At 33.6% G+C, this 25,088-nt stretch overlaps 2 long non-coding RNA genes across 5 annotated transcripts in view; one reads left to right on the top strand and one right to left on the bottom strand.

The window, feature by feature from the left end:
• LOC112661889 (uncharacterized) overlaps nucleotides 1-15,415 on the top strand; it is an 81,116-nt gene extending 65,701 nt beyond the window's left edge. Inside the window, exons 3-4 of the long non-coding RNA XR_003138069.3 lie at nucleotides 13,616-13,741; nucleotides 15,145-15,415. This is a non-coding gene — a long non-coding RNA (uncharacterized LOC112661889). The remainder of the gene's footprint in view (nucleotides 1-13,615; nucleotides 13,742-15,144) is intronic.
• The window catches only part of LOC112661890 (uncharacterized), a 38,681-nt gene extending 14,659 nt beyond the window's left edge, over nucleotides 1-24,022 (bottom strand). For 3 of the 4 annotated variants that reach the window (XR_003138072.3, XR_007407649.1, XR_007407648.1), the window contains exons 1-3: nucleotides 22,695-22,913; nucleotides 10,887-11,047; nucleotides 5,623-5,711 (exon numbers count right to left, since the gene is read on the bottom strand). This is a non-coding gene — a long non-coding RNA (uncharacterized LOC112661890). Of the gene's footprint in view, nucleotides 1-5,622; nucleotides 5,712-10,886; nucleotides 11,048-22,694; nucleotides 22,914-23,976 lie in introns of those variants that run through there. The other variant, XR_004811059.2, reaches the window with a different exon arrangement.
• Nucleotides 24,023-25,088: the final 1,066 nt, after the last annotated feature.

Genomic DNA, 25,088 nt, shown 5'->3' with positions numbered 1-25,088 from the left:
TCTCTGAATACTTAACAGTTATATAGGTTTAATTGGCAAAATCTGATCTCTTAAGGGTTCCTATGATTTTTCCTCACTAAATGAGTCATAAAAGTGGAATTTATATGTAAAGTATCTTAGACATGTTTTACATCTTTGCATATATGTGACTTTCTACTATTATATCATGTTCATATTTCAAACACCAGATTTATAACAATTGTGTTGACAAAAGTTTGCAATGTAGCCGAGGCTACATTGCATTGCAAATTTGCATTGCAAACTTTTGCAATGATTTACCTTTTCCTATCTTAAATATGAATATTGAACTACAAATTAAATAATTCTAAATGCTGTTTCTGGTCTAATGCAGCACATGTGTTGCCATCTGTTCCATTTACAATCATTATTTTAAAAAATAAGGCATAAAGTGAATCTCATTTTTAACCTTATTTAAGATATGTACAAGAAATTTCTCAAGATACATCATGGATTTTAAAATTATACATAAGCAGCAATCATGAGCACAGTAATTTCATACTGGCAAAATCTGCTTTTATGCATTTCCACTACTGTTAAAAAGAGGGAAATTACATAGCCATGCAACTATTTGAGATTTAATAACAAATACAGGTATCTAAACATCATATTTTTAGCATATTTTATACAAAAACACTGAACATATTTATGTCTTCTTTTCCCTGTAATTTTCAAGATATATTTGATTCTTAATATTTGTTCGGAGAATACAAAATAACTTTAAAAAGGCATAAAATGGCAACCTATATCAGAAAAACTACATATAATATGCACATGAATCTCAGAGTCTACTCATAGATGACTTTACATATTTAATTTTTACTATAGAAAATTCTAACATCTTTGCTGTTGCATTTTTAGATCTTATGAAATGAAAATTTAAATCCAGATTTAGTTAATTAAAAATCAAATTTGATAGTTATACAAGGTATGTGATTATAGTTTATTCAATATGTGAAAATAAGACCCTCAATTTCCTAATTCGTTAATGTCACTATTTTGGTTTGCATACAATTATAACGTTTTTTAAGCATTTGAATTATATATTTGTTTTCACATATGGATGCATAATATTACCTTTGGATATATGATGTTCTTTATGTCTATTTCTATATAAGATATACCATCTGTGGTCTCACATCTATTCATGGGCACACACATAATCCAGCCAAGGTATCAATTTCTTTTCTGCTGAAGTCTTTCCAATCCAGTCTTCATATGTGCATTATAGACTCCCCCTTTTGAAATTTAGCTAAACTTTGCGGGAAGTACCAAAGTAGCAAGATTACACTCTGACTTTGAAAATGGAGGTCATCATCACATGGCCTACAAATGGCTACAGTTTTTAAACTAGCCATAATTTATATGGAAAATATCATCTTATGATATGGAAATATTATGTTGAATAAGAGCACATGCATTGGATTCCACAGGGATAAGTGAAACTTAGGAGGCTATGATTCGAGCACAGAAATTGCATACAATATTCTGTATGCCATAAAGGCCTGAACAACCTTAAATTCCTAGTAGAAGTGACTTCTTCAATATTCCAGGCCTAGAATTCCAAGGCCAACTTCTATCACTTTTCAATTGTTCATTCCATCCCACACATTTTAGTCTAACCAGATGCATGAAAGCCCAGAGTCTACGTAATTAAAGAGCTAGCAAGATGAGGAATTTTAGATTTCTACATATTTCAAATTTCAGTTGGAATTTAGAGTTTAAGTTTATGCATCAAAACAAAAAAAAAACCAACATATGAGATATTTCAAAGATTGTAACATGTATTCATTCTTTTCTTAATAATACAAATTCATAATTAAAAGTACATAAAATTTTAATATGGGTTAAATGATTAAATAATATTAAGAAAAATGCTTAGGTTTCCATTTCAGGTTTGTTCAGTGTTTGCTTATTTTATACTACTTTCCTTTGCAACATGTTTTCTTTTCATGGCTTTATAAATACAAGAATTGTTGGTTTAAGGAGATCCAAATTAATGAATATTTATTTTCAAGTAAAAAGATATAACTAAGAAAGTGATATGTATTTAAGATACTATTTTCTAGAGTTATTACCTGCATACATTGGTTTGCAAGGACTGCTGTAACAAAATAACACAAACAATTCCTTATGCTACAGAAATTTATTTTCTCATGATTCTGGAGCCTAGAAGTGTAAGATCAAAGTGTTGGCAGGGTTGATTCCTTCTGAGAGCTATGTGATAAGATTTGCTCCAGCCCTCTCTTGCCTTGTAGACAGCCATCTTTTTTTTTTTTTTTTTTTAAATATTTTTTTTTTAATTTTTTTATTTTTATTTTTATTTATTTATGATAGTCACAGAGAGAGAGAGCGAGAGAGAGAGAGAGAGAGAGAGAGAGAGAGGCAGAGACACAGGCAGAGGGAGAAGCAGGCTCCATGCACCGGGAGCCCGACGTGGGATTCGATCCCGGGTCTCCAGGATCGCGCCCTGGGCCAAAGGCAGGCGCTAAACCGCTGCGCCACCCAGAGATCCCCTAGACAGCCATCTTTACCACTGTCTCTTCATTTCATCTCTTCTCTATATGTGTCTCTTTGTCCAAATTTCCTCTCTTTAAACGGACACCAATAATATTGGATTAGAGCCTATTCTAATAACCTCATTACAATTTGATTATCTCTTTAAAGACAATATCAACAAAGGTCACATTCCTAAGTGCTGTTAAGTATGATAAGTATGTAACATAAGTATTATGTTAGACCACAATTCTGTGTGATTTTTGTGGGGATGTAATTCAAGCCATTATAGTGTACCTAATCCCTGCCTGATTATTTCACAGTTGCCATGCAAATTCACCATTACTCAATTTCCTTTATTCAGAGTTATTTACAATTTTTCCAAATTAATATACATGTTATTCACAAAGGGTCCTTTTATAATACAGACATTGAAAACACACAAATTCCGACATGTGAAAGGTTTTGAATCTCCACACGAAATTACATTTACTTAAAAAATATATAATTCTTTCTAATATAGAAGGATCAAACTTATGTATTATACATATTAATATTTGTATTAACATATAATTGCTGTTTTATAAAGCCAGTACATATAAATACCATGAGTGATTAAACTATAATAAAATGATATATTTCAAAAGCAATTTAATTTTAAAAGGCCATATCCATCATCTGCTGTAAGTTGTCCTTCAATTGCCTTATATTCCATTGTTGCTAACACATCATGCATGGAAACATGAATTCCCTCAAGTATAGAAATCAAGCATTCCTTCAAAACCAAGCTTACAATGATATTTTAAAATTATGTATTTAGTAAATATTCCAATTATTTGGCTAATCTAGATGTTGACTAACATAACCACTTAAAAATTTAACCCCCTATATATAGGGCCCCTTCAACACACACATGTAGTGGTATCAGCAGCCAATGTTTGGTTATAACTAGCTCATTATAGGGTTCATGATCATGAAATTCAGAGAGAAACATTACTGAGTTTAAGATTATTTAACTAAGTTATTTGTTAAACTCTGTCTCCATTACACTTGGATCCCATGAACAAAACATTGAGACCAAATCATTGGTGAGCCAGAAGTCAACCAGATAGTCTTCCAGACAATAGTTCTCTCTCGTCTTTTCCAACTAAACTCCCTTCAGTTTTTTTGTTTTGTTTTTACATCTCTTATCATTTGTAGTTCCACATAGAAGATTGTAAAGCAATTTATGCTTCAAAAGAAAAAAAAAAAGAGTTTGGCACCACGCAATGCTTACATTTTATAGTCCAACCTTTGTATTTTATAGGTGCTGGCCTTGAATACCAGACTAGCATTGTGAATTGATTAAAAAATAAAGAGCTCATGAGATTGACATTATAATGCAATCAAGTACCTCAAACTCCCTGTTCTATGCTCTTCTGTACCACTACTCAAAATTCAGCTGAACATTATTTGGATACACAACTTTCCCTGTGTCTTCTTTCATATTTTCAAATTTCCTTGTTATTTTACTTGGAAACTCAATGGAGTCAGTATTTCTATTGTATGTGTAGCTCTAAGCCAGCCCTTTCCTCACATTGTACCTTTTTTCTTTTTCAAGGAGCAGCCATGTCCATATAGAGACAAATTATGATGATTGATGCAGTGACATTAATAAAAATAATGAGTCTACAAAAGAAAAAAGTAAAATAACTCTGGGCTTGACCTCTAGTTTTGAATGTTGATTTCAGTATTTCCTAGGTTGGTGACCCCAAAAGAGTCATTTAAATTTTCTCTCTCTGAATTTCTTCATCACAAATTTGGTGGCAAAACCAACCAACTTCATTGACTAGTAAAACACTTAAAAAAAAAAAATATAAAAATCTATCCCTTAGTAAATACTCACAGAATTATTGTAATCACCGCAGAAATATTTTATTCTTTTCTGTGTAAATTATATGTATATATATATCACATATATAGCACATATATCCATATATGTCTATATATGTGTGTATACACACTTATGTACATGTATATTATATATATGATGTAAATATATGAGTGTACTGATAGGATATTTTTATTTTAAGACAAAATATATAGTGATAACTAAGAATGATTTTAAAAAAGATTTGGTATAAGTTGTATGAAATATTTTACCTTTATTTTATACTTCTCTGCACTTTTTGATGTTTTTTAAAAAATGTCATAAAAGAGCATTTATAGATGATGTGGGGTAACCTTTTTTAAAAGTTCTTACACATTTCTGGAATTTTAAAGTGAATAAACCATATTTCAAAAAAATATTTTATGTCTGCTAAAAGAATGATCTGTTGTTTCCAGTTCGCTAATAGTATAAGGGCAAGAAATGGCAATTTCTGAAGTCGGCTGGACATTATTCTTACAACAATGAATTGTGATACTAAAATTAGACTAGAGCAAGTAAAGTGTCTAATTAATCTCTGTTTCTAAGTCACACGTACATAGCATGAGTAAGCTTGTTGATACCTATGATGATGCATTTGCCAAATAGGAAAATCTTAGGTACTTTGAGCATATGTATCTTGGATGAATATATATAAACTGTTGGCCTTATTTAGAAGGAAAAGCTGGTATAAGAACTGAGTAGAATTTTTTTTCTGAGTAGAAATATGTTTGGTTAATTATGTGGCTAGAAAAATATGATATGATCTTCCGTTGAATTAGAATCAACACTGTGAATTTTAAATTTTAAAAAATGGAGCAAAGCTTGAGAAGACAATGAAAAGAACATTAATCTCTATGCTATAAAATGTAGAGATGAGCTATTGAGATTTTATCTCTTAGCAATGAGAACATTATTTCCTAATCTTAGGGAGAGACTAGTTTTTATAATAGAACTTTAAGAGTATTCATCATCTAGTCATAAGAAAATGAAATTGAGTTGTAGAGGAGTAAATAGGTTTTGTCAAAGATTATGTGTTAAATATGAGAATTTTTGTGCATTCACAGAAATTTTCTATAGCAATAATTGTGCACCCTATCTGAGAGTATAAACAGCCACAGGGGCCACAGTGGGAAGACTAAATAAATGAGTAAATTCTGCACATTCTGTGCTGGTGGCAGCAGAAAAGCCCCAATTTTTACCTGGTGTTGATTAATGCTGCTTCGTATTCTTTTTGTTTGAAGATCCAACTTTCGGTATTATATATATATCACCCAAAATATATATCCCCCTGCAAGAGGTAGAAAATAGGTTATCTGAAACTTATATTTTACTTTTCAAATGGGAAATTTAATAAATTGGGCTGGAGGGGGCCTGCATAATGAAAAAATGCATATTAATTCTACTGATCACAATTAGATAACAAGTATTTAAGAAACAACACTGTCTCTTTCTTAATGAAATTCTGCTCTGCTTTATGTTCTAGCTCGAAACTTCCAAGATTATCTTCAGGCTCTTCTATGAGAATATCCACCGTTATCCCTTAGCCTTTGTATTAACAGTGTTTTAAATCCTCTGTTACTTAATAGTAATCTCTTATATTTTCTTTTGTCCAGATAGATTTAGTTTTCTTTAAAATTTGATTTTTTGTACTTTTTTTGTTGTATTCTCAGTACTTTGTTTTTCCCTATATCAACTTAATAAAACTCAATTAACTAACTAGCAAACTTCATTAGTATTTATTCAAAGCCTAGGTAAGTGTTGGTTATAGTAATCACCCAAAAAAGAATAAGACATCAAAAGCTATATTAGTTAACTGAGGCAAAGGGGGAAAATATGGGTAACAAACATGCATACAAATAATTACAATTAAAGTGTGATGAGGCTAATAGACATATAAATAAGATCTTTAGAACCTGAGTTGACTTAGTAAGTTGTAATGTTTGAAATCACACGCATGTTTGAAATCCTGGATAGGAATATGCATTAAGTGTTCTATGTATATAAGTTAATAGAAAAAGTAAATGAGTAATTCAGCTAGGTTAAAAAGAGAAATATGATTGTTATGAGAGAGAATTTAAACCGAGTAGTCAAATGGGAGTGTCTCAAACACAAAAAGAAGTCTACTAAACAATCACATGGAAAAGTGAAATAAAGCCATCTCAATTATTTCAGTTTGGGGGCAGAGAGCAGGATGTTTGTTTGCAGCCTTTTATTTTACCATTCCTGACATATTTTCTCCTTTTTATAAGATGAAGGTCTAACCTCTATACTCAAGAACTCAGTAGAAAGTTGAAGGAAGGAAAGAAAAAAGTGACAAATTCTGGAATTATATATATTGCTTTCCTCATCTCTTGGTTTAAACTTAGTCATATTACCACATCATTGGGCAAGGTTGCCTACAAATGAATTTTTTATATTGATGGGGTCCATCCAGAATGTAAAAGTTCATCAGAAAATTTCAGAAAAGTGGAATGAGAATAGCAATTAAGATGGTGCTAGTGGTTCCATGATACTGGTAGTAACAAGTGGAACAGCAGAGAAATCAGAAGTTTAACAAAGAACTAGGGGAAGAGATAGCCAAGAAGAACCCTGCTATGATCACAGTCATTGTGTTAGGGTGAACCAATGCAGCACATTGGGCAGACATGAAAACTTTCTCTAACCACATACAGATACATCAAAAATCAGCACAAGAGGCTGAAGTATTCTCTCTCATACTACACTGGCTGTATAAGAAGCTATTCTGAACTGGGGCAATCCTTGGGAAGCCAAGTTTAAAAAATAAAATTACATCTATTCTTGCAATGCCTGGGTGGCTCAGGCAGTTAGGCATCTGGTTCTTGCTTCAGCTCAAGTCATAATTTGAGGGTCGTGAGATCCAGGCCCGCCTTGGGCTCCATGCTCACTGAGGAGTCTGCTTAAGACTCTCTCCTTCTCCCTCTTTCCCTATTTCCCCATCCCTTTATAATAAATAAATCTATATTTTTGTAAATAAATCATTAAAAACCATTTGGATGAGTGTGTGGATACCCAGGGTTGCACCCTCTCCAAAGTAATCACAGAGGGAACATCTCCACACTAGTCCTTGCCTGAACATAGGAAGAGGGTACAATTTCCTTGAACTATGGTATTAGCCACCAAGCTACATATTCATCTGCAGGTCAAGGGTAAATATGTAACGAGCAAAGAGACATAGGTATGAACTTTGACCGATAATTGACTTACCCTGACCTAAGGGGTATTACCTAATTAATTCTCCTTTACTAAAGGCAAAAGTAAGGAAAGAAATGTGAGCATGAACATCAGAGGGGACACTCTGCAGTATAAATATATTTCACAGAACATATTAAGCCAAATCACTAAACAAATAAACAAATGACCAAATAATCAATAATAATGACATCGACCTCTAGGAGAGAGGAAAGGGCGAAAAGTGTATCCAGAATGGCAATTATCTATTATTTAAAATGTCCGACTTTGAACAAATATTAAGATACCTGCTAAGAATGTAGGAAATGTGATCCAGATAAACAAAAGCTAAGTGAATTCATTAGTATCATACCTGCCTTACAAGAAATTCTAAATAGAGTTCTTCAGGTCAAATACAATTGATTTCAGGTAGGAATTTGAATGCACAGGAAAAAGCGGAGATCAGTAAAGACAATTATATAGGTAATTAAAATATAGCATAATTTCTTATATTTTCTTTTTTTCTCTTAAATTATTTCAAAGGAACTGCATAAAATATTATGTGCATAATGTTTACAGAGGATGCCTGTAAAGGAAGAATGGATCAACAAAAAGACATTACACATGTAAAAAGCAATATGCAAAATGACGGGTCTAAATTCAACTGTATAAACATAAGATATGTGAATGGATTAAAATATATAATTGAAAAGTTGATGATCAATTTGGATTAAAATAAAAACCAAGATCCAACTGTACATTGTCTATAAGAGATGTTAGATACAAAAATATTTTTAAAAAGGTGAAAAGGAGATTACCATGTCTAACTATACAAGAAATCTGGAGTAGCTACACTGTTATTTTAATGGTTAGATTTTCAAAAACCGTTTATTAAAGAGACTGCCCTTTTCTTATTGTATATTCTTTCTTTCTTAGTTGTAAATCAATCAATCACATATGTCTGGGTTTGTCTCTGGGCTCTCTATTCTGTTCCATTGATCTATGTGTCTGTTTCTTATGCCAATACCATGCTGTATTAATCACCATAGCTTTGTAATATAGAGTTTTTTAACTTTAAGTTTTTTTCTTTTAATCCCAGTATAGATAACACTGTTATATTAGTTTCAGGTATACGAAATAGTATTTCAACAATTCTATACATTACTCAGTGCTCATCATGATAAGTGCCTCTAATCCCTGTCACATATTTCATCAATATCCCCACACATCACCCCTCTGATAACCATCAGTTTGTACTCATAGTTAAGAGTGTGTATTCTGGTTTATGTCTCTCTCTTTTTTCCCCTTTGTTCATTGTTTTGTTTCTTAAATTCCACATATGAGTGAAATCATATGGTATTTGTCTTTGACTGATTTATTTGACTCTGCATTATACTCTTCTGGTTCTATCCATGTTGTTACAATTGAAAAGCTTTCATTCTTTTTTATGGCAGAATAAAATTCCATTGTGTGTGTGTGTGTGTGTGTGTGTGTGTGTGTGTATCACATCTTCTTTATTTATTCACCTATTGATGGACACTTGGGCTACTTCCACCATTTGGCCATTATAAATAATGCTACTATAAACATACAGGTGCATATATCCTTTCGAATTAGTGCTTGTGTATTCTTTGTGTAAATGCTGAGTAGTGTGATTAATGGATTGCAGAGTAACTCTATTTTTAATTTGGGGGGAAGCTCCATACTGTTTTCCATGATGACTGTTGCTATGGCTGATGTCAGAGACATTACTCCCTACGATCTTTTCTAGGACTGGTATAGTTTCAGGTCTCACATTTAGGTTTTTAATCCGTTTTGAATTTATTTTTGTGTATGGTGTAAGAAAGTGGTCCAGTTTCATTTTTTTTGCATGTTGCTACCCAGTTTCCCAAGTGTCATTTGTTGAGGAGACTTTTCCCATTACATATTCTTGCCTCTTTGGTTGAAGGATAATTGACCATATAAATGACAGTTTGTTTCTTGGCTTCTATCTTGTTCTAATGATCTATGTGTTCATTTTTGTGCCAGTACCATACTGTTTTGGATATTATAGCCTTGTAGAATAACTTGAAATCTGAAATTGTGATACCTCCAGCTTTGTTTTTCTATCACAAGATAATCTTGGCTACTTGGGGTCTTTTGTTGTTCCATACAAATTTTAGGACTGATTGTTCTAGCTCTATGGAAAATGCTGTTGGTATTTTGATAGAGATTACATTAAATCTGCAGATACAGTTTTAAATCAGGGAGCATTATGCCTCCTCCATCTTTGTTCTTTCGCAGAATTGCTTTGGCTTTTTGGGTCTTTTGTGGTTCCATACAAATTTTAGGATTTTCTTTTCTATTTCTCTGAAAAATGCTACTGGTGTTTTGATTGGGATTGCACCAAATCTATATATTGCTTTGGGTATTATGGATATTTTAACATTAATTCTTCCAATCCATAAGCATGGAATATCTTTCCATCTATTTGTGTCATCTTTGATTACTTATATTAATATACTGTATTTTCAATATACAGGTGTTTCATTTCTTTGGTTAAATTTATTCCTAGGTATTTTTTTTTCTCTTTAATGCAATTGTAAATGGGATTGTTTCTACAGACACAATAAACAGTGGAAAATAGTATGGAGTCTCTTCAAAAAATTAAAAAAAAAAACTATCATATTATGCAACTATTTTAATTCTTGGTATTTATCTAAAGAAAATGAAAATAATAACTCTAAAAGACAACTGCACCCTCATGTTTAATAGCCAAGATATGGGAACAACCTAAGCATAGACTGATAGATGATGAACTAGGAAGACTTAGTGTATATATAGATAGTGGAATACTATTCAGCTATAAAAAAGAATGAAATATCGCTATTTACAATAGAAATATTCTGTTATTTACAACAGCAGAAATGGACCTTGAGGGCATTATACTAAGTAAAGGAAGCCAAACAGAGAAAGGCAAATACCACGTGACCTTATATGTGAAATCTTAAAAAAAAAAAACCAAAACCGAAAACAAAACTTATAGATAAGAGGACAGATTGGTGGTTGCCAAAGGTGTGGGCTGAGGGATAGGAGAAGCAAATGAAGCAAGAGTTTTTTTAATTTAAATAAATTGACAAAAAAGCCTTTGAAAAGCCAATCAGTGAGGATAATATAAAATTTACAAATATATAACCAACTAACAAAGATCTCTAAAATGCATGAAGTAAAATTGACAGAACTGAAGGAAGAAATAAACAATTGAACAATAATTGTTGGAGATTTCAAAACTCACCTTCGATAATGGTTAGAGCTACAAGGAAACAGAAGACTTGAACAACTGTAAGTATCCTTAAGAGACTGGAGGTCAAGTGTATGGGACTTGGTGTCAGCAGATTCAGCTGTCCATCGTCCCTAGCTGCTTGCCACCTTAGAGGGCTCTGTGCTGATGCTGACCTGCAGGAGAATATAATGACACTGGTCACCTCCTTTGTTCCTGGAGAACAGTCTCCAAGCCCACTGCCTCTCAGGAAGCATTCTGAGACAAACAAATTATCTCCCTGAGGTGTGTCCCAGGCCTTTTCCAGATGGCTGTTTCCAGCTTGTTAGCCTGCCTCCTGACCAGGAGCGGCCCAGTGCCTTATAGGTTCTAACCCAGCCCAGCTTGCTGACTTTTTAAATTCCAGGTTTTAGGGATGGCAGGGTGGGCAGGGGCCTGCACTGGTCTTCTGGGGGAGGATCATACTGCACTGGGATTCAGGCAAGCTGGATCTCAAAAGACAGTCTCCCCAGAATGCAAGGAAGTGGGTTTTATTGGAAGTAAGTGAGGCAGCCTGTGCTGGTCCAGAGCTGCCTCCTGCTGGTGCCTGTATTTCTGCTGATGGGCTGGGAGAGAAAGGGTGCCAGTCAGCTCCTGTGGGCCCAGAGAGGCCCTTGTAGGAAAACTACCTCTCTGTGACTTCTCCAAGAAGTGCAAATCATGCCATATGCCCCTGGGGCTGTTTGCCTGTCTTCTCTCCAGGCACAGGGCAGTGCCCTCAGGACTCTAAGCCAGCCAAGCTCCCTGACCTTTCATACTCCAGACTTGAAGCCCCATTGCTTGCAAGAAACTCAGCTCTTCTCTTTTTCCCAGTAAATGGCTTTGGGTGTGGGTTCCTGCATGCCCTTCTGTCCCTGTCTTTCTATCTGACTTTCTCTCTCCCTGTTTCTCTTTCTCTGTGTCTCTCACACTTCTTGGACCATGGCTCCTTCTCCTCCACAGCAGTCCTGATCCCTTTCTGCCTCAAACCACCTCTCCGCCCTTCCTACCTACTTCCATGAGGTTTCTTCTCTCCCTTTAGTTTTGGAATTTGTTATGTCAGTCTTCAGACTGATTTCTGGGATATTTAGGATGATTTGATAGTTAACTCATATTCCACGGGCAAGACCAGCCTAGGGTTCTCCTACTTAGCCACCACCTTAGCTCCTAGGGGTTACTTTTTGAGGTAATTTAAGTGTTCTAAACTTAGTTTTTAGCTACAGTTGCAAAAATCTGTGAATATACTAAAAAAACATCAAATTATACACTTTACATGGGTGAATTTTATGGTTGTAAATTATAGCGCAGTAAAGATGTTAAAACAAACAGAAAAACTAGAGTTTCCATTATTGCAGAAGAAAAGTAGAGATGATATTTAAGGGGCAATGAGTTTATTTGTTATAAGCATATTGTTCTGAGAAAACATTTTATAGAAAATATGGGTATAATTATGCTTTCTTCATTTTTGTCCTTCAGAGTCATTTGTATAATTCTGTGTGATTCATTATAGAGCAGTTTTTTTTTTTCTTCAATCAGAAGCTAGTTCGTTTTGAGTACTTGTTTTTCTCAAGCATATGCTACACTATGAGGGTATAGAGAGGAAGCATAGGACATAGCTAATACAAAATGGTGCAGATCAAACTTTTTAAGCCATAGACACACTTTTAATTGTAAACCACTGACTTTTAATTGTAACAGTTGGTATATTTTTTTTTAATAAATGAAAGACTGACATACTATGGTCTTCTTTAGAGCATCTGTTTGATAACATATTTTGTGATTATTTATGAGTCGCAGGTTAAATATTTATGAATATTCATATTTAAATATAATTTTTCAATATTCAAAATATGAATAGCCAAGACTAAAACCAGGATAGAATACAGCATATAGAAGAAACCTAAGTAATATTTATTTATAGTAATGGAGTCTTCAGAAAGCCTAAGTGATTGCCATCAATGGAAGCATAGAGAGAGCATCTGCCAAAGACCTGATCTTTGGGACCAGCTGTTTTGCTAGGTTCTATTTATCTCAAAAGAAATCTTGCTTGCCTGCTGTTTCTGAATTTTATTATTTTATCAATGAAATGAAGCTATTTGACAGATGAAAGCAATAGGAGGGCTTTGAGCATCACATTCTTATTTTCAAGAGCTAATTCTTAACATAGTCCTAAGAATCAGAATGTATTGATGACTGTGCATTCTCTTAGATGAGAAGGTAAGTAGGTTATTTGGAAAATGCAAAGGCAGGACAGAATGAAGAGATGGGAGGAAATTATTCTTGCAAAAAATCCTACCACATGCAAAATCAGAAATGATCACTACTCCTTATGTTACCATTAGCAAATTAATCACCTCCATTTTCTCACATGCAAAATCAGAATAACAGTATTCATCTAATTAGACACCATTGCTAGAACTTAAGTAAATAACATATATAAAATGTTCAACCCCTAGCAAATATCAAGACCCACGTTCAAAAGATATTTTGAGGATGGATCTCGGGGCAGATATCACTGTTAGGATGAGCTCCATAATCCCTACCTCTTGGTATTCACATATGTACATGATCTCCTTTCTTTGAGTGTTTATTCAACCTATCATTTGCTTATAATCAATAGAATATGTTTAAAGTGACAGGACATATATAACTATATATATTTGATTATGTAGTTACGTTATATAATTATAGCATTTATTTTGATGAAGTCTCCCATTTCTATGCAGCTTTACATGAAGAGAATAGGCATGTTATAAGCTTATATGGCAAGAACCTGATGGTGGCCTCTAGAAGCTAAGGGTGGCCCCAAGAAGACAACCAACAAGTAATAGTATACACAACAATGCAAGTTTGTAAGTAAATTTCTACTCATTTGAGCCTCCAGATGAGAAACTATCCCTAGCTAACATTTTTATTGCAGGTTTGCATAGGAAAACCAGATATCTAAGTATGGGATACTGCCATAACAAATACCTCAAAATATGGGAATGGCTTTTTAATTGGCAGTAGATGTAGGCTAGAAGAATTTTGAAGACTTTGATAGACAAAACTTACTCTCTGTACACATCTCAACTTGGAGCATGCTGCCAGTAAGAGCTAACAAGTAAATAAAGAACATGCTCTTGGAATTAGAAAGAATGAGGATCCTCATTACATAGTTGTGAAACTTAGCAACTTTATTGCCTATAATAAAGTGGAAAGTAGAAAATGTGCTAATGAATTTGGTGACCTAGCTAAGGAGATGCCCAAGCAGAGTAGAAAAGATGTTGCCTGATTTCTTTTTCCTACTTATAGCAAAATTCAAGAAAAGTGAGATAAATTGCAGCAAGATGTGTTAAGTACAATAACAACCAGGATGAAAGGATTTGGGACATTCTCACTCTTCCAATGGGAAAAGATGGTAAAATTTAGAAATGACATCTTAGCACTGTCAAGAAAGCAATGTCTATAGAAAAAAGAGTGTGATAGTGTAAACTATTTCTAAATCATCAGAAAGGTTGAAAAGTGAGATTGAAAGTTTTCTTTTTAAGATATTAAGGGTGTGACTCATAGAATCTCTCAATCAAACCATGATATCTTTAGGAAACAAGAGTCATGTCCCTCAGCCAGCTCAGCCAAAGCTCAAAATAGACTATTTCTAAATGACCTCATAAAATGGATTTTGTGAAAAAAAAGAAAAAAAAAAAAAGAAAAAGAAAAAAAAGAACCTGAGTTAGTTCCATGAGAGACCCACAAAGTTCTTGAGAAAATTATTTCAGCAAAAACATTAGCTGTTTGGAATGGAAGGGACAAGGAGAGTACAAACTAGAAAGATAGCCAAACACCCTAAATTCTATTGAAAAGAAGCAGGCTTTTTTTTTTTTTTTTTTTTTTTTTTTTTTAACTTACCTCCAATCTCAATGATGAGCTCTAGATTTTGAGAAGATGCTATATTGGACTAAAACTCTTGCTGGCATTTGGGAGAAAGTTGGTAAAATTATTTTAGGTATGGAACAGATGGGAGTCACTGGCAGCTAGAGAGTGGACTGGGATAGACAATCTCTTAGAGTGGCCCCAATAATCCAAAACGCCTTGTGTTCAAGCCCTTGTGTGATCCCTACTATTTGAATATTGGTAACATCTGTGACTCACTTCTAACCAAAAGAATTTGTAAAGGTGAAAGGACATCTCTGATTATGTGATTCATTTACATAAGGTTAAAGTGCCTATTTTGCTGGAGTTTCTCAATTCCTTGCTTTCTTCCTGGAACAAACAGCCTTTGTTGGAGGGTCCCTCATGGCAAGTAAACAAGAGCAGACTGTAGCTCATGGTCACAAAGAAATAAAGCTTTTATTTCTAAAGCCTCAAGAGACCAAATGCTGCCCAAAATCGTGTAAGCCTGGAAGCAGATTTCTCTCCAATTGAACCTCAAATGGTAGCCCAAACGACCAGCTAAATCACACCTACAGAAACTTTGAGTTAATAACTTCAGACATCTTGCTCTCAGAAACTTTGAATTAATAAATTTGTGTTTTTAAAGCCACAAAGTTTATGGTAATTTTTTACTGCAGCAATAGAAAACTAATACAGACATACTATCAAGTTATCTGCTTAGGGCTGCTGGTCGTGAGGTAGAGGAGGGCAGAGAACAGAGAGAAGAAAAAGGACAACTGCTGGGTTTCTCTTTGCTAACATCCCATGACAATTTTTTAGGCATTGCTCCAACAGGATGCTTCCCAGTGTTTTGCAGTATAAATCTAGCAACTAGATTATTACCTAAACTATTGTTCCTTTCTCCTTTGTTCCCAAAGTGGAAACTCTGGAGCTATATTAACTTGCCCTTTTTGGAGGACAATTCGTAGAGGAGATGCTAAGAAAAGTTTAAATGTCATATTGAAGAGGGGAAAGAGTATTTAGAATTATAATATTCAAATAGGAAAAATAGTGGTTATTAGGTAAATAAAGCAATTTAAGAAATTGTATGTACTGAGTTATGAATTGCAGTGTTTGTTTTTTTCTGAAGCCTTAAAAGTAATAAAAAATACTTGAAATACAATAATTGTAGGAATAGGAGAATACTTTCCCTGAAATACAATAATTGTAGGAATAGAAGAATATTTTCCCATAAAATTCAGATATGTTTTCTTTATTGATCATAATTGACATTTTCTTAACTTAAATTCTATCTATATATCTTTTATTTTATTCTTGAGACTTCTTTTGTACATATCTAGAAATAACATCTGTTTTACAAATGATTATACTTAGCCTAACATAATATAGCTGTCGCTTCCAAGATGTATGAATCCAGTTACCCTACCCCAACCACCTACACAACCCCCACATCTAGGGCAAGCCATTATTATTATTCCAGCAATTACAAAAATGTCTTCTTCCACTCTCAGCACATACAGTCTTTCACCACATAGAATCTATGCTAATAATACTGATCTCTTTTTTCCCATCATTTTATTGAAGTAAGAAAATTACAAATTGTAGGTGTAGAAATTGGTGTTTATTTTGGGATGTATATAGCAATATAGCCTCTTTCCATATCAAGAAATAGAATATACCAGAATCTCAGAAATAGTCAATTTGTCACAACCAAAAGGCCACCTCATGTCTATCAGCATAAGTTAATTTTGTCTTTGTTTGAACTTTACACAAATGTAAACAACAGTGTAATTTTGCATCTAACTTCTTTCCCTCAACTATATGTTTGGGAGAGCCATCCAAAAGAAGTGCCGAGTACACTTCTAGTACATTAATTTTCTTTGTGTTGACTACAGAATGATCTAGGCATCTTACTTTCTGTTGATGGGCATTGACACAGTTTCTTGGTACAGGCTAGTTAAGGATGGAGCTGTTTTGAACATTGTTGAATATGTCCACTGGTGTATATAGATGCTTATTTCTGTTGATGGTAACCTAGGAATAGCATTTTTACAAAGATGTGGTTTATAAAAATGTGCAGTTTTAATGACTACTGGTAGATTTGTGTACTGATTGTACCAATTTACAATCTCAGATTCCATGTTTCTTAATATAGGTCATGCCACATTGACCAGAATTTTCATCCTCCTGATGACTAATACAACTGTTCAGCTTTTTAGAAGTTTCTCAGCCATTTGGATATATCAGGATATTTAAATTATTTGAGAATAGTTACCTCTTCTATTGTCTGAAAGATTTTTTTTTTAATTTCAAGATTAGAGCAAGAGAACAATCTTCTTAGCTCTTATATCATGTATTCTTCAACCCAGATTCTTAAAAAAAGTAACAAAACAAAAAACTCCAAACATTTACCCTCTTTTCTTAGGATAACATTCCTACACCTTAACTCAGCCTGAATAAATGATCTATTTTCCTCAATTCTGCCTACCTACACTGTCTCTACTGCAGTTTTCAGGCTACATCAAGTTTTTGTTCTTGCACCTGTTATACTTTTATTTTTATTCACTACAGAATCTTTGTTCTGGTTATTTTAATCTTCTGATTACTGATGATCTCAGTAATTATGTCTCTGCTCAGTTGTCATGTAAAAAGAGATGCTTTACCTGATGAAGCTATCATTCCTTGACTTCGGTTTTGCTGAGGCTCAGTAATATTTTATTTTCTTCAATTCACTTAACACTATCTGAAATTATCTTATCTTTAAATTTCCCTCTTCAATGTATGTCAACAGCATCTAAACCTATACCAGGTACATAATAACTATTTGACATATTTTTAATAAGTAAATGAAAAATGGACAAGTAAAATTTTTTAATGAATATTTTTCTAAAAAAAAAAAAAGAATATTTTTCTGCTGACCAATATTTTAGTTGTTACATTCTCAAAAAAAAAAAAAAAAAAAGAGAGAGAAAAAAAATAAAAGATTGCTTAAACTTCCAGAATATTTATTCCACTGATACTTTAATCTGTCTTTAATTTAGAGGATTTAGGCCTGGTAAGCCTTCTTTCACAATTGAAGTAATGACTAAAGAAAGCTGTGTTATGGAAGTGAGAAATGTCTCATGTAAGTATCTATAGTCACATAATTATTTAAGGAATGCACAAAATGATCTATGCAAAGAGTGGAGAAGGGGTATCAAATGGCTGTTTATCATATCTTCATTAATTATCTATGAGATCTTGGAAAACACACTTAATTTTTCTTTATGTATCTGACATAGTAATTGTTCATGCATCTTTAGTTCTGAAATTTCATAGCTTTATGATCTAAATAGTCCTGTTTGAAACTCATTATCCAAAGAATGCTGGCCAATTCATGCAAAGGAGAATTTGCCATCAATTATTTAGATCTATTTATTGTGTTTCCTTACTGTTTCCTTTGGCATATATATATATATATCTATATATCATCTCTATCTCTATCTCTATCTCTATCTCTATCTATCTATATCTATATCTATAATCTATATAACAATATATCTATCTATATCTATCTATATCTATATCTATATCTATCTATCTATCTATCTATCTATCTATCTATCTATCTATCATCTATCTATATATCACTAAAATAATCAAGTCTTTGTCAGCTCTCAGCATCAAAATTCTCCAGGTATCAAAATATGGTCACGTTAAGCAATGGCAACCACACAGCTTTGCAGTGATTCTTGTTCTAAGTAAGGAGAGAGTAAATGTGTGTGGATCTCATGGAGGGTCTAGAAATGCCTGCAGAATGAATAAAACAGTGGATGAAAATGTAGATGGTAAGAAGAGAAAGGTAGGTTAGAAAGTAAAATGAATATTTATAAGTAGGCTTTCAGCCAACTAAACTAGGATCCTTGGAAACAAAAGATAATGTTCTCTTTCTAAACAAAATGTTCACTTCAGGGATATCTTTACTTTCGGGATGCTACTAATTATAGTACAAATAAAAATTACAGCAAAAAATGTTTCATGGTAGTTTCAAGCTTTCTTGAGTTTTCCTACAGAGCCCAATCATCTTGAACAATTTTTCCCTTTCACTTTCTTTATTATTCCTTTGAATGAAAACTCCAAAGTTTTTGCAGAATTATAACTAAGTAGCTCCAGACTCTATGCTAGTCAAGGTCCAGCAAGAAGCAGATGGTTAAAAAGATTAAGTTCAGAGGATCTAACGTACAGAATGGTGCCTATAGTCAATGATACGATATTGTATACTTGAATGTTTCTGAGTAGATCTTGAGTATTCTCACAATGATACTTATTACACAATATATATGGATATCCTGTCATCACTTATATACTTCAAATATTTAAAATTATATTCATCAATTATTCCTCAAAAAGTTGGGAAGAAAATAAATTTGTACTTTTTTTTTTTTTATTTTATTTATGATAGTCACAGAGAGAGAGAGAGAGAGAGGCAGAGACACAGGCAGAGGGAGAAGCAGGCTCCATGCACCGGGAGCCCGATGTGGGATTCGATCCCGGGTCTCCAGGATCGCGCCCTGGGCCAAAGGCAGGCGCCAAACCACTGCGCCACCCAGGGATCCCGAAAATAAATTTGAAGAAAGAAATTAACCAAGGGACTATTTACAGACATGTGGATAGAATGTAGAAGAACTGAAACAGCACAATGTTCTAGGTAAGTGACAGCACCAACCTATTATCATCCTTTTATCTAAGGTCTGAAGAATCAGAAAAGGAATGGTTAATGAACTTGAGAGGGGAGTATGTGGGAAGATCTTCTATGATAGTGATATTAATATATTCAGCTCTGAATGGTAACACAGGAAATAAAATGAAGAAAAAATGGAACAAATTCACACTCTTCCCTTCTGATTTCTTGCCAGGGTTCCCCATTGGCCAACATCAACATAAATCAGAAGACAAAATATCCAGTTGATAAAGTCATGTGGGTCAGCCTTTAAGACACAGTGAACAGTAAAAAAGAATTAAGGAAAAATGGATCAGGTTGGGGAGGTCAGAAGAGCCAAGACAGACATTTGGGTCAATTAATGGGTCATTTGAAAACCTCTAATGTATTTTGGTTTTATCTGAACCTTATTCTAGCCTTGGCTACCACAACAAGCTTCACTTATTCTCAAGCACCAAAATTAGTGGAATCAACACTATCACATACTATCACCATCCCTCCCTCCTACCTTTTCTCTAAATCTAAAATTTCCCCACTTGCAGCTCCTCCTTTTTTAAGCTTCAGAAACATGCTCACATTTGCTTAGTAAGTGAATCTTCATATAATGAGGAGAGAGAGAGAGACAGAGACAGAGAGAGACAGAGACAGAGAGAGACAGAGGGAAGAAACAATAAATCCCTGTGCTACACGGATGGTCATTAATTTAGAAACTAGAATAACATACTTCAAATCTAGGATGAGATTGCCCCTCCTAAGTACATGCACCAATTCATTTTCCCTACTCCAGTGATCTTCCAATTAGTGAGAAAATTAGTGATTTGTCATCTATGCATTTCTTTTTTGGAACACTGGAGCATAAATTAACATTCCTTCCATCTACAGCATAGCTTATTTTGTTTTTCTTGTGTGTTTCATTGGAATTTATATTATTTACTATTTGTGTTAGTCTTTCCATGAATCTACCTGAAAGGAGCCTTATCAGAGAGAATGTTGAAAGTTGACCTTTTCTTTGGAGATTTCCAGGTTCTCAGTAGCTGATTTTTGGTGATGTGCCAAACCCTGGTCCAGGTTTATATCTGAGTGCTTGGTTGTTATTGTAATTGAATGCCCAAGGTACAATATTTGTCAAATAGTGTATACCACTTTTGTCTAATTGTTTCGGAAGATACATTAAGGATTATACATTACAATAAGGATTGTACATTAAAGATTATATTTCTTTCTAGTGATATCATCTAAAGTTATGTGTTTAATTTATTCTTTATGTAAATAAAATAGATTTCTTTAGATAAATTAGTCAAAAATTATTTTCCTAATATGGATATTTGAAGTAGATTTTTTTTTATTTTTGAATGCTCAATTAATATATCTAAATAGATCTATCTAGCTAACATATACATTGTATGTAATATGTATATATGTATATATACACACACTAATATATGTTGTAAACATGCCTTTATGTGTTTGATTTATAAATATACTACACTATCAATCAGTAAATTACATTTTAGTGGTGATAAAAAAGTGAAGTAACTGAGAATTGAAACTAGCATAATTAATTCTCTCCTATGTGACACCACACTGGGAATTGACATACTTCCCCATCCTTATGTTAAACAGTTTGGGAAACAAGAAAAATTAAATTAGCTGCTTGCTCTAAGACATAGGTTTTCCCAGACAATAAGACTGAATTCATTTGTTAATATCTTAGGGTTGCCATAACAAATTGCCACAAATTGGTGGACTTAAAATAGAAATTCATGGTTTCAAAGTTTGGGGGATCAGAAGTACAAAATCTGCTGTCCCCTGAAGGTCATAGCAGAAGTTCCTTTCTTGAGTCTTTATTTGTCTGGTGATTATTAGAAATTCATGGTACTCCCTGGTATGAAGATGCTGATTTTAAGAACCCCAATTTCTGCATTTGTTTGTCACATGATATTCTCCCTGTGTGTCTGTGTCTGTGTTTTCTCTTTTTACAGGGATACTGGATTAAGGCCACTGGATCAGGGCCTACCTTTACCCAGTACGACCTCATCTTAACTAATTGTACTGGAAAAGACTATATTTCCTGATAAGGTCACACTGACAGGTACTGGATGTTAGAACTTCAATATAACTTTTTAGAGGACACAGTGAACTCACATCGATCCACTATACAGCTTAATTATCAGAAGCAACAGTTTGCTAGTCAGGACTTACTTCATGGTCCTCTCTATGCTGTATTCACCAACCCAAAGCTATGATATTATCGACTCTATTCAATTATAATCATTTCTCAGCTTTTCAAAACCCATATCAAAATCACCTAGCCTAAAATCTAAACTAAAACATGCTACCCTAATTTTCCATGTCAATACCCTATTAAGACAGTCAGTTTGATATCCCGCTTTACTACTGTCAGTTTAACAAACTGTACTTTTATCAACATATTGTGCTATTTTGGCAGGGCAGGGATTAAAAAGTCAACACACCTAGATGTCCCCTGATGAGTTTTGCTCATCAAGATTATTTTCAAGGCCCTTACTTCACTGTCACCTATGCTAGTATGACATAAACTTTGTATAATCTCTTTCAGATTCTCATCTTGCAAAATCTGATTTAAAATCAACCAGCTCAAAAAATAAATAAATAAAATAAAATCAACCAGCTCAGACCCTAAAACCTTCTGAATAGCCTTCCTTTATTTTCCATTTTGATATAATACTGTAACTCTTATAATATGCAATAGTATAGCATAGTATGTGATGCAGAATCAATCCTCCATTACTCTAGTAAGTATAATAAAATTTTATATACATTCCATATTTTAATATATATATATATAAATTAATAAAAATTTGGAAGTCATCTCAAAAAGTTCATGAACAGGAGATAGATAAATAATGATGTATTTGCATATGGAATACCACACAGAAATAAAACATTTTTAAAAACTATACATAAAACAGCAGCAAGAAACATCAATAATTAACCTAATTTCCTACTTTTACAGATCTGTTATATCAAATACATAAAGAGAAATTAAGTATCTTTAAGGTTATAAATAATGAAGAAGATTTGATTTCCAGCAATTCAATGTAGCATCCCTATCTTTTACATAGATCATCTGCTAAATTGGAGAATACTCATGCACTATGTATTAATGCAGGATATTTCTTAAACGTGGAATTATGAAATTATTAATAGCACTACTTCTGTATAAAGTAGTAAATAACAGACTCTCTGATTACCCAAATCTTCGTAAGGACCCATAGCAAGTATTTTCTTCACAATTATTTTTTACGTCTCCCCACTGTCAGAATATCACCAGCTCCTGGAAACGGATGGGATTACATGACTAGCTGAAACAACAGACTAATTTCTAATTGAAATTTAGTTCTTTGTCTTCTTCCATTGTGCCAGGTAGAAGATCCCTCATATAAATTGCTTGTATCTTGAACCTGTCAAGCATTAGAAGAAAATCTTTAGTTTGTTTTCCTAGAATTTTTTCCTATGGAAATGATCGGTGGTGTATTAGTTAGGATTTTCCAGAGAAATAGAATTAATAGAATGATCTGCAGGGTAGGTTGGCAGTATGCAAGCTGGAGGCCCAGTAGAGACAATGGTTCAATTTCTGCTCAAGTCTGGAGGTCAGAACCAGAAGAACCAATGGTATGATTCTCATGGGAAGGCATGCAACTTCCAGCCCCCAAAAAGCTGATGTTTCTGTTCAAGTCTGAAGGCAGAAAAAACACTAATGTCCCAGTTCAGAGGCAGAGAGATAGGAACAACTCTTTCTTACTAAAGGCATGGTCAGCCTTTTTGTTCTATTCAGACTTAAACTGATTGGAAAAGGACCATCTGCATTAAGGAAAGCAACCTACTTTACTCTATCTCTAATTTAAAATGTTAATCTCATTCAAAAACGCCCTTGCAACAACATCCAGAATAACATTCGATCAAATATCTGGGCACCCCATGGCCCAGTCAGTTTGGCACATAAAATTAACTATCATAGGAGGCACATCCTCCTTTGGTTTTATTCTGAGATTTCTCAATGGCTTTGACAACCACATCTTTGCTTTGATTTATGTTTGAAGGCACAATTAGACTGCTGTTTAGCTAAAGATTTACGCAGCCTTACCATTTCCCTTTGGAATTGAAAAGCAGTTGCCTCTTGCACGGTTGCATTTTCTGAATTTATGTGTTCTCTCTCTTCCCTTTTATTCCTGCTTCCAAAATGATTAACAGCAAATGAAGCAACAGGAAGGAATAAAACCTACAAACATTCTAACTTCCAGCTCTTTGCCCTAGTTCTACAAGTCTATTAGGTAGATGATCTGTCTTCCAAATTTCTGCCTGATTACATGTACCACTACTATTATGTCCATTATTTTAAAATTGATAATTTATTTGGTGATCTCTACTTGAATATCAAGCAAAATTCAGTGACCTTGGGTTTTTTTACACTAACACAACATAGCCTTTAATTTATTTATCAGTCAGGATAGGATATGTTTATTTTCTACTCACATTACATGTCCTATGCAAGCCAACTGATGCTGTGACCATGTCTTCTCACTCTGAGACCAAAGCTGACAGAGCTATGTCATAGAGAACATGGAGACTCACCATGCAATAAAGGGTAAAGTGACAAAATTTTAGTTTCTTGGTGCTCCTCTCTAGAAGTGAAATACGTCACCTCTCATATTTTTTTCACATCTCATGTTTTTTAATCAAACTAAGATTCATGACCTTACCTATCTACTAATACTAATACAGTTTTAATGATTCTCTAAAAGAGAGGGAAACCAGAATATTTATGAATTTTCCTAATAACTACCAAAATAATTTTCATAGTTTATTGAAATTTTTCTTTCCCATAATATCACCAATTTTCTTCTACAAAGTAAGCTGGGACTGTCACACGGTAGTTTTCAAACTCTAGGGCTTAACTCATCTGTGAATAACAAAATCAATTATTTAACTGTGTTTCAAAGAGCATTTTTTTTAGAGGGGTGGAGTAGAGAGAGGAGAGAAAAAAAAATCTTAAGAGGCTCCATGCCCAGTGTAGATCTCAATGCAGGGCTCAATCTCATCACAATCCTGAGATCATGACCTGAGCTAAATCAGAGTCAGATACTTTACCAACTGAGCCACCCAGATGCCCCTCAAATATAATTTTTAAATTAAAAGTGGATAGACTAGAATAGGCCAGAACAGAATAGATCACAGCTCATCCTAGTCAAACAAAATTGTTCTTTTGTTAAATAATATATGCCTATATAAACTATATACATGCACTATATATCAGTCCAAAATTTACATTTATGATATTATTAAAGCACAAAATTATAATAACACAAACTGTAGTTCACAGCAAAAAATATTTAAAATCACAATTTTAATGTATGCATTGAGACTGTGGCAGCTAAGGATCTTATATTTTACATAGTTTTAGACAAACTTACATACTACACTGACATTTTACAGGCTCTTTCACATATATTTCATTTCACCCTTAAAACAACCTTATAAATATGCACAGTTATCTACAAAATGCAGAACTAAGTCTAAGCAATATGGTGACTTGACCAAGGGCATAATCTGCAAATAGCAGGGTGAGGTCCTATCACAATTCTGAT

Source organism: Canis lupus, chromosome 31 (assembly GCF_003254725.2).
Source record: "Canis lupus dingo isolate Sandy chromosome 31, ASM325472v2, whole genome shotgun sequence".
Taxonomy (NCBI): Eukaryota; Metazoa; Chordata; class Mammalia; order Carnivora; family Canidae; genus Canis; species Canis lupus.
The sequence above is the reverse complement of the archived record's forward strand: the minus strand, read 5'-3'. Positions and strand labels throughout refer to the sequence as shown.